The sequence below is a fragment of the Salvelinus alpinus genome, chromosome 17 (genome assembly GCF_045679555.1).
Source record: "Salvelinus alpinus chromosome 17, SLU_Salpinus.1, whole genome shotgun sequence".
Taxonomy (NCBI): Eukaryota; Metazoa; Chordata; class Actinopteri; order Salmoniformes; family Salmonidae; genus Salvelinus; species Salvelinus alpinus.
This window is the reverse complement of record NC_092102.1, coordinates 6,663,447-6,673,972: the sequence shown is the minus strand read 5'-3', so window position 1 is coordinate 6,673,972 and position 10,526 is coordinate 6,663,447. Positions and strand designations below refer to the sequence as shown.

General features: G+C 41.5%; 1 non-coding gene across 1 annotated transcript; it reads right to left on the bottom strand.

Annotated features, from left to right (window-relative positions):
- Positions 1-1,278: 1,278 nt before the first annotated feature.
- On the bottom strand, positions 1,279-1,355 carry trnaa-ugc (transfer RNA alanine (anticodon UGC)). Its single transcript has one exon. It is a non-coding gene; the product is annotated as a tRNA-Ala (tRNA).
- Positions 1,356-10,526: the final 9,171 nt, after the last annotated feature.

Below are 10,526 nucleotides of genomic sequence, written 5' to 3'. Positions count from 1 at the left end.
CTTTTCGCACCAAAGTACGTTCATCTCTAGGAGCCAGAACGCGTCTCCTTCTTGAGCGGTATGACGGCTGCGTGGTCCCATGGTGTTTATACTTGCGTACTATTGTTTGTACAGATGAACGTGGTACCTTCAGGCGTTTGGAAATTGCTCCCAAGCATGAACCAGACTTGTGGAGGTCTACACTTTTATTTCTGAGGTCTTGGCTGATTTCTTTTGATTTTCCCATGATGTCAAGCAAAGAGGTACTGCGTTTGAAGGTAGGCCTTGAAATACATCCACAGGTACACCTCCAATTGACTCAAATTATGTCAATTAGCCTATCAGAAGCTTCTAAAGCATGACATTTTATGTAATTTCCCAAGCTGTTTAAAGGCACAGTCAACTTAGTGTATGTAAATTCTGACCCATTGGAAACGTGATACAGTGAATTATAAGTGAAATAATCTGTCTGTAAACAATTGTTGGAAAAATTACTTGCGTCATGCACAAAGTAGATGTCCTAACCGATTTGCCAAAATTATAGTTCAACAAGAAATGTGTGTAGTGGTTGAAAAACGAGTTTTAATGACTCCAACCTAAGTGTATGTAAACTTCCGACTTCATCTGTACATTAGTGTCTAGTTTGAGAAACAGACGCCTCACAAGTCCTCAAATGGCAGCTTTATTAACTAGTACCCGCAAAACACCAGTCTCAAAGTCAACAGTGAAGAGGCAACTCTGGGATGCTGGCCTTCTAGGCAGAGTTGCAAAGAAAAAGCCATATCTCAGACTGGCCAATAAAAATAATAGATTAAGATGGGCAAAAGAACACGGACACTGGACAGAGGAACTCTGCCTAGAAGGCCTAAATGATCCATGGTATGACTTTCTTAAAACAATGTCAGCTTAGAACCCCACTCCCCCCAAAGTTTGTATGAAGGTCTCGTTATTAAATGGGTAAATAGTTTAATCCATTCTCCATTTCATGAATTTATTCACAGTAATATGCTCTAAAACGCTCTGGTGACAAACTTTGCTGCTCTGTTTCCAATCGTCCACATGGCTGGGAAAACCTATTCAAGAAAGTAAATACACTTTGAAAATGTAAAAAAATATGTATTATTAGATAACTAGCTACAGTGCAGGCTAACTGAAATGAGCTGCTAACGTAGCTAGCTAGCTATCTAGCCAACTTCCAATACTGTATAGATATTTACATTTACATTTAAGTCATTTAGCAGACGCTCTTATCCAGAGCGACTTACAAATTGGAAAGTTCATACATATTCATATTCATCCTGGTCCCCCCGTGGGAATTGAACCCACAACCCTGGCGTTGCAAGCGCCATGCTCTACCAACTGAGCCACACGGGACCAGATATCTAGCTAAGTGAATTAAATATCACCAGCTACCTAACTTCATATTAGCTAGCTATCTTGATCTATTTATCACTGTAAAAAACAAACTCCAAATACATTTGTAGCTAGCTAGATAACAGCCATGGAGGCGGGTGAAAGGATAGCAGCCCCAACTGTCAGTGAGAGAGGAGGCTATTCTGGATAGGGCAGGTACTTTTGTGTAGTTGCAGTCCCTAGAAGTGAGGACAGAGATAATAGTAACATAATATTGTGCGGTCTACCTTGAGTATAATGAAGTCTGTTTCTTGTGAGGTTTTCTGTCCTCAGACAAAGAGAGCTGTGAAAGCCAGTCTACATATGAGGTCCCAATGAAGAGCAGTGGTTCTAAGTCCTGGGGACTCAAAGGGGGGCACATTTTTGTTTTTGCCCTAGCACTACACAGCTGATTCAAATTATCAACTCATCAAGCTTCAAGTAGCATTTATGTATTCATTTGTGATGCTATCCTTGATATGATCCTGCTATTGTCACATGCTACACATGTGTGTGCATATGCATCTATCAATCCAATGTTATCATGATTTGTTATCAGGGATATTATACTTTAGTAATCCACAATTACCTGGTGATGTAAAAGTCTAGTAATTACATTGTCTTCCATATTCCTACAGATACCATGTAACTGGAGATCCCTTCAAAAACGATTGCCTTGAGTTACCGTGTAGGGCACTGCAAGGTTGGGTGACCAGGGCCATCTGGGACTGCCTCCTGGAGGAATTCAGGCATGTGAAGGCAGACCAGGAGGACCAGGAAGGGATCTGCAGCTCACCGCCGCGTGCCAGAGGAGGAGTCTGCTGCTCTGCAGGATGTTTCAAGGATGGGGTCCAACAACGGAGCAAGAGGCAATCCGTGTGCAGGAGATTTTCACCTCCTACTTCTTCAAAGAGGGTGCTGTTCCCTGGTAACACCAGACTACACTATGCACAACCAAAGGCTCTTAAGAGCCATTCATATTACTCTTATTGCATTCTTCAATTTACTTAGCTATGTCAATTAGGGTTATTCAATTCTCAGTTTCTCTCCCTTTGATTTCTACTTCTCAGGTGAGGGTACTGTTTAGGTAAGGATGTGATGTCTGTACAAAACCAAAACAGGCTATTTTTGTAGTTTTTTGGAACAATTAGACACCCTATAACCCACACCTACACACTCTGATTGATGGATTGTGTTGTGCAGTTAACAGGCTCAGGTGTATAACTATGTCTCCTTCCACCTTCAAAGAATAGGCAAGAGGGCCAACCAGAGAAGAGCAAGACACTTCATTATTTCTATAACTACGCTATATTGTTTGTCCGTTCATGTTTTTCAGCATAAAGTGCTCTGTGGACACCAGGTGAGGCCACACACAGATTCCTGTTGAACACTGTCACTTTAACTACCTTATTTTCTCAATAACAGTCTCTCTCCTTCACTTCATCCCTTTCTCCCCTTCTCCCTAAATCCTCTAGTTATATCAGCTGTGTCGGTGAACCCCTCCCACATCTGAAATGGCTACATAGAGGGCACAGCATGATCAGAGGTGAGAGGTCACTTGGTCAGGTCAACAGGAAGTATTATTAAAGAGATGCTTTATATTGAAATACAGATAGAGATGTAGTAGTCCCAGAGTTAATGATCCCAGGTCAGTTTATATTATACAGGAAGTATTATTAAAGAGATGCTTTATATTGAAATACAGATAGAGATGTAGTAGTCCCAGAGTTAATGATCCAAAGTCAGTTTTGCATTTCACCTCCTGATGATTGAGTGTTAGAATAGAAAAAACAACGCTTAAACATTCTCTCTCTCTCTCATCTGCAGGTATGTTTTGTTGTAAGAGAGGATGCCAACCCCCAGTCCTGTCATCGCCACTTCACCCGCTCTTAAGATAACCTTCGGGCCGACTGGGAGCCCTAGTAGGAGACACTTATGTAATTGTGATGAACTGAGATAATATTAGGATAGCACTGTGATTCATTAAAACACATGCTGCCTTCCCTGCTCCTATGTCCTCCTATGTCCCCTTTTACACCTCTCTCGCCACCTTTCTTCCTCTGTTTTTATCATGCACAACAAATGTGCATTGAAGTACAGATTGAACTTGTAATATGTATTTATAACTCTTGGATAATGAAATTCTTTCAATAAAGCATTTCACATTCTCCACTGGTTGAAATGAAGTCTCATTTGATGAAATACTACACCTATCCTGTGTCAGATCAATGCAGATGAAGGATATTGAGATGAACCGGTTTTAGGGTATTTACATGATGCATAGGAAGTGTAGTGTACCGTTTAAAAATATATATATTTCTGTATATATTTCTGTATATATGAATTACAATCAGCCTTTTACTAGTTAAATCATGCTTCTAGTCTATTGCATAGTTACAATGTGTAACCATTGATGTCCCAAGACCAGGATTGGTAAACACTGTTGAAGTGTATAATTGTAATGCAGACAGCATCATTCAAAGACTGGAGTTTGATACACCTGGTATTGGAAATGACTGAAAAATACCTGAACTACCTGAAAATACCTGAACCACACCTTCATTTGCCAAGGAAGAGTACACGATCAGTGACTATATTCAATGTACAGGCTACAATGTCAGGATCGCATTCGTGGTAATAACTACATGTATATGCCCTAGTTTGAAGACCACTTTGTGCAGCTTACCCTGCACAATCAAGTCTACTTCTGATAAGCTTCCCAGTAAAACAACCAAGCCACCCAGAAAAGTGCAAAAAAATTGCCCATATTAACATATGCAGCATGAGAAACAAGGTTCATGAAGTTAATAACTTCCTTGTAACAGACAACGTTCATATTCTGAAACTCACTTTGTGGTAGAAATATAACATTTACAGAAAAGACGTATGCCAACGGGGGCGGTATTGCGGTCTATATAAAGAACCACATTCCAGTAAAGCATAGAGAAGATCTACTGTTGAAGTAATATGGCTACAGGTTCGTCTGCCTCACCTAAAGCCCATTCTGGTGGGAAGCTGCTATAGACCACAAAGTGCTAACAGTCAGTATCTGGATAATATGTGTGAAATGCATGTGATATCAGAGAAGTACATTTTCTGTGTAATTTAAATATTGACTGGCTCTCATAAAGCTGCCCACTCAAGAAAAAGCTTCAAACTGTAACCAGTGCCTGCAACCTGGTTAAGGTTGTCAGTCAACCTACCAGGGTATTTACAAACAGCACAGGAATTAAATCATCAACATGTAATAGCGGAAGATATTGCTACATCTTCAATTTAAGCCTACTAGAAAGTGTGCACCCTCAGGCCTGGAGGGAACCTAAAGTCATTCCGCTACCCAAGAATAGTAAAGCCCCCTTTACTGGCTCAAATAGCCCACCAATCAGCCTGTTACCAACCATTAGTAAACTTCTGGATAAAATTGTGTTTGACCAGAAACAATGCCATTTCACAGAAAACTAATTGACAGACTTCCAGCAAGCATATAGGGAAGGACACTCAACAAGCACGGACAGCACTTACACAAATGGCTGATGATTGGCTGAGAGAAATTGATGATAAAATTATTGTGGGGGCTGTCTTGTTAAGACTTCAGTGCAGCTTTTGACATTATCGATCATAGTCTGCTGCTGGAAAAACATGTGTGTTATGGCTTTACACCCCCTGCTATAATGTGGACAAAGAGTTAGACAAGTAATAGAACACAGAGGGTGTTCTTTAATAAAAGCATCTCAAACATAATCCAGGTAGAAGCAGGAATTACCCAGGGAATGACAGATTTTTTAAATATTTTTTTAAGGGGTGGATCAGACTGATGTTTTACATGCTCCAAACCAACTGTTATTTCATTCCTTTTTTTGTTGTTGTTTGTAATGTTGCTGCTACCGTCTCTTATGACAGAAAATAACTTCTGGACATCAGAACAGCGATTACTCACCACGAACTGGAAGATTTTTCCTTTAACGAGTCCGACGTGAAGGATATACTGCTTTCCCGGGAACAGGCCCAAAGCCCCGTCATTTGAGTGAAGAGAAGATGGAGAAAAAGGGGGTGGAGGTTAGGCTGCCTTCTGAGAATTCGTAGGCGAAAGATTAAACCCCCACTGCAATCCGTTCTATTGGCCAACATGAAATCATTGGAAAATAAAATCGATGACCTACGAGCAAGATTAAACTAACAACAGGACATTAAAAACTAATATCTTATGTTCCACCAAGTCGTGGCTGAATGACGACATGAATGACATGAACAGCATACAGCTGGTGGGTTATACACTATCGGCAGGATAGAACAGCAGCCTCTGGTAAGACAAGGGGTGGCGGTTTATGTATATTTGTAAACAAATATTGTAAAGTCTCAAGGTTTTGCTCGCCTGAGGTAGAGTATCTCATGATAAGCTGTAGACCACACTATCTACTTAGAGAGTTTAACTGTATTTTTCATAGCTGTCTACATGCTGGCACTAAGACCGCACTCAATGAGTTGTATACCGCCATAAGCAAACAGGAAAACGCTCATCCAGAGGCAGCGCTCCTAGTGGCCTGAGACTTTAATGCAGGGAAACAAATCCGTTTTTACCAAATTTCTACCAGCATGTTAAAAGTGCAACCCGAGGGGTGAGGGAATTATTTTTTAAATAACTAGACCAGCTTTACTCCACACACACAGAGACGCGTACAAAGCGCTCCCTCGCCCTCCATTTGCCCCCCAAATCTGACCATAATTCTATCCTCCTGATTCTTGCTTACAAGCTAAAAATTAAAGCTGGAAGCACCAGTGATTCGGCCCAAAAAAATAAAAAGTGGTCAGATGAAGCAGATTCTAAGCTACAGGACTGTTTTGCTAGCACAGACTGGAATATGTTCCACAGATTGGAATATTCTTCCGACGGCATTGAGGACTACACCACATCAATCACTGGCTTCATCAATAAGTGCATCGATGACTTCGTCCCCAAGTGACCATATGTACATACCCCAACCAGAAGCCATGGATTACAGGCAACATCCGCATGGAGCTAAAGGGTAGAGCTGCCGCTTTCAAGGAGCGGGACTAACCCGGAAGCTACTAAAAAAATCCCGCTATGCCCTCTGACGAATCATCAAACAGGCAAAGCGTCAATACAGGACTAAGTTCGAATCATAGTACACCGGCTGTGGCAGGGCTTGCAAACTATTACAGACTACAAAGGGAAGCACAGCCGAGAGCTGCCCAGTGACACGAGCCTACCAGACAAGCTAAATTATGCTCGTTTCGAGGCAAGTAACACTGAAACATGCATGAGAGAATCAGCTATTCTGGATGACTGTGTGATCACGTTCTCTGCAGCTGATATGAGTAAGACCCTTAAACAGGTCAACATTCACAAGGCCGCAGGGCCAGACGGATTACCAGGATGTGTACTCCGAGCATGCGCTGACCAACTGGCAAGTGTCTTCACTGACATGTTTTACCTCTCCCTGTCGGAGTCTGTAACACCAACATGTTTCAAGCAAACCACCATAGTCCCTGTGCCCTAGAACACTAAGGTAACCTGCCTAAATGACTACCAACCCATAGCACTCATGTCTGTAGCCATGAAATGCTTTGAAAGGCTGGTCATGGCTCACATTAACATCATTATCCCAGAAACCCTAGACCCACTCCAATTTGCATACCGCCCCAACAGATCCACAGATGCAATCGCTATTGCACTCCATACTGCCCTTTCACACCTGAACAAATGGAACACCTATGTGAGAATGCTATTCACTGACTACAGCTCAGCGTTCAACACCATAGTGCCCTCAAAGCTCATCACTAAGCTAAGAACCCTGGGACTTAACACCTCCCTCTGCAACTGGATCCTGGACTTCCTAACGGCCACCCCCAGGTGGTAAGGGTAGGTAACAACATGTCCGCCACGCTGACGGGGATCCCGCAGGGATGCGTGCTCAGTCCCCTCCTGTACTCCCTGTTCAGTCATGACTGCACGGCCAGATACGACTCCATCACCATCATTAAGTTTACCAATGACACAAGTGGTAGGCCTGATCACCGACAACGATCAGACAGCCTATAGGGAGGAGGTCAGAGACCTGGCCGCGTGGTGCAAGGACAACAACCTCTCCCTCAATGCGATCAAGACAAAGGAGATGATTGTGGATTACAGGAAAAGGAGGACCGAGCACGCCCCCATTCTCATCGACGGGGCTGTAGTGGAGCAGGTTGAGAGCTTCAAGGTCCTTGGTGTCCACAACACCAACAAACTGTCATGGTCCAAGAACACCAAGACAGTCGTGAAGAGGGCACGACAAAACCTATTCCCCCTCAGGCGAGGGCACGGGTCCTCAGATCCTGAAAAGGTTTTACAGCTGCACCATCAAGAGCATCCTGTCTGGTTGCATCACTGCCTGGTATGGCAACTGCTCGGCCTCCAACCGCAAGGCACGTGTGTATGGCCCAGTACATCACCGGGGTAAAGCTTCCTGCCATCCAGGACCTCTACATCAGGCGGTGTCAGAGGAAGGCAAAGACTCCAGTCAATTGTCAAAGACTCCAGCCACCCTCGTCATAGACTGTTCTCTCTGCTACCGCACGGCAAGCGGTACCGGAGTGCCAAGGCTAGGTCCAAGAAGCATCTAAACAGCTTCTACCCCCAAGCCATGACTCCTGAACATCTAATCAAATGGCTACCCAGACTATTTGCATTGACCCCCTTCTACGTTGTTGCTACTCTGTTATTATCTATGCAAAGTCACTTTAATAACTCTACCTGCATGTACATATTACCTCGACACCAGTGCCCCCGCACCGGCACCCCCTGTATATAGCCCCTATAGTTATTTACTGCTGCTCTTTAATTATTTGTTATTCTTACCTCTTACTTTTGGGGGTTATTTTCTGAAAACTGCAATGTTGGTTAAGTGCTTGTAAATAAGCATTTCACTTTAAGTTCTACACCTGTTGTATTCGGTGCATGTGACAAATACAATTTCATATGATTTGAACGAGGGCACTGAATTCAAGTCATAGTTATAACTATATTGCATATTAAGTTGTTCCATGTCAACTGAAAAGTCTAAAGGTATGCACAAACTAATACTTCGTTTAAAAAAAATATTAAGCATACTGTACCCTTGGTAAACTGTGATAGACATTGTCCTACAGATAACAGTTACTCTTGTTCTTCAAATCACTGGTGTTCAACAAACTATCTACACTAGGTTTCCTTGATAATGGTTTCCAACATGATTGGCAGAACCTCATTTAAGAGCAAGAACATTTCTGTGTGTTTTTCAGAACATCTTATTGAACGTGCTGTAATTTTGACTCTACACTTCAAGCAGTTTAGGGACAAGCCTGCCATCCTCATCAGTACAGCTAGAAATCAAGGAATACCATCCTCAATGATACCACTTCTATCAGCTCTGGAGACAGTTCATCAGCCAGAAACGCCTGTGAAGGCGTGCAAATTATGCAAAAAGGATGGATGGAAACCTAAAACACAGATCAATGAACAATGCATGTTAAGTGCACTAGTCACAATTCAATTTACATATCCTTCTGTTATCGTTCACAATAACTATGCTCTGATTTAGTGCATGTTGTCATACTCATAACCAATACTTCCTTCACTCAATTTACCCAAGTGTGGTCTTATTGAGTAGTTATAGCACAGGTAGGGATGACAATGTTCACTGTTGCCCATTAGGCAAGAAAGAGGTACACTGAACTAGACAAATTCATTGCTCTTTACTCCATGAAGGGGGAGGGGGTTAGGAGATCAGGTTATCAAGGCATCTTTCAGCCATTTTGGTGCCCCTCCAGATCTTCCAATATAAACAAAGCTTTAGACAAATGCAGTGGAGGTTCTTTTACCAACCTAGAAAACCCTTTTAGGCAGCCATTATAAAGAGTGGAAGTAATACAAATTAAAAAGGTATTTAGGCATACTTATTAAATCATAATACCAGTAGTATAAAAATAATTTGGTTGTAAGCCTGTTAAAAATTCCTGCGCAGTTCAATTTAGACAAGTGTCTATCAAATGTACCCATTACATTAAATCAACACCGCCGTTAGCATGATACTCAGTTTGGCAAATTGGGTTTTTGTGGACATCGGCCAAAAAAATCAGCAACTTGAATCAACCATGGGCAATTATAGTAATAACCCATTATCAGTTACTGCTTTTTGAAATTATTTATACACCATATTTAGCAACTTTTGAAATATATTTCAATATGATTTATGCATATTCAAAAGGAGTTCTTAAAATATATGAAATTAATGATCCTCTGGGGCCACATGAAGTCGTGCCCCCAGGGCCTTATATTCTATCAGGGTATTGCCTTCTATTATGATTTGGCACCCCCTGGAGGTTAAAATGTTGGCTGCATGAAAGAAGTTAATTGGGTACGAGGCTGTGAGCCGGTTAATAAGCAAGTTGCTCCCATTCTAAAAGGAGAGAATGGGCTAAGGGCTGGAATCAAGCACGATTGACATGTAAAAGTAATTTCCGATTCAGACGATTTATGCAGTGTTTACCATGAACGCAGTCGCTGCGAACGCGAGAACATTGCCTTTAAATTGCAATCGCGCTTAACTTCCACGATACGGATTGAGTCGAGCATAAATCTAAATTCAACAAATTGCGGAGTTGATCTATAAAAGATGTTGATCTAATATTGCCATAAGGTTGCCACAGACTCAAAATAAATTGTAAACATGGCAACAGTAACTTCTGACCAGACACTAAATATGGTGCTGGCCGCTGATAAACTTTTAAAACTTGTCTAAATGGACAAATACAACAAATGATTCAAAATGTTAAACTTTATTTTACATTTTAGAGAACTAAAAATAAAGAGTTCAATATCAGTACACAAGTGATATGATTCCTGCTGGCGAGTTCAATCATAAATTATCCAAAACCCTGTAGAATTGACTCAAGTCAAACAAGTCATTCCCCTTTACGGCGTTAAAATAATTCAGGAATGTCCTGTCAATCCGAATGAAATTTTACATTTTAAAGCAAATCAAAAAGAAATCTACGGAATACTTGAAATAAAAGCCTTTACTTAAATCTTTGCACTTCCATTTACAATAACCAATGGCTGTATTGAGACAAAGCATAACTTGACCAAATTAATGTCAAATGCAAAATAAATAAAA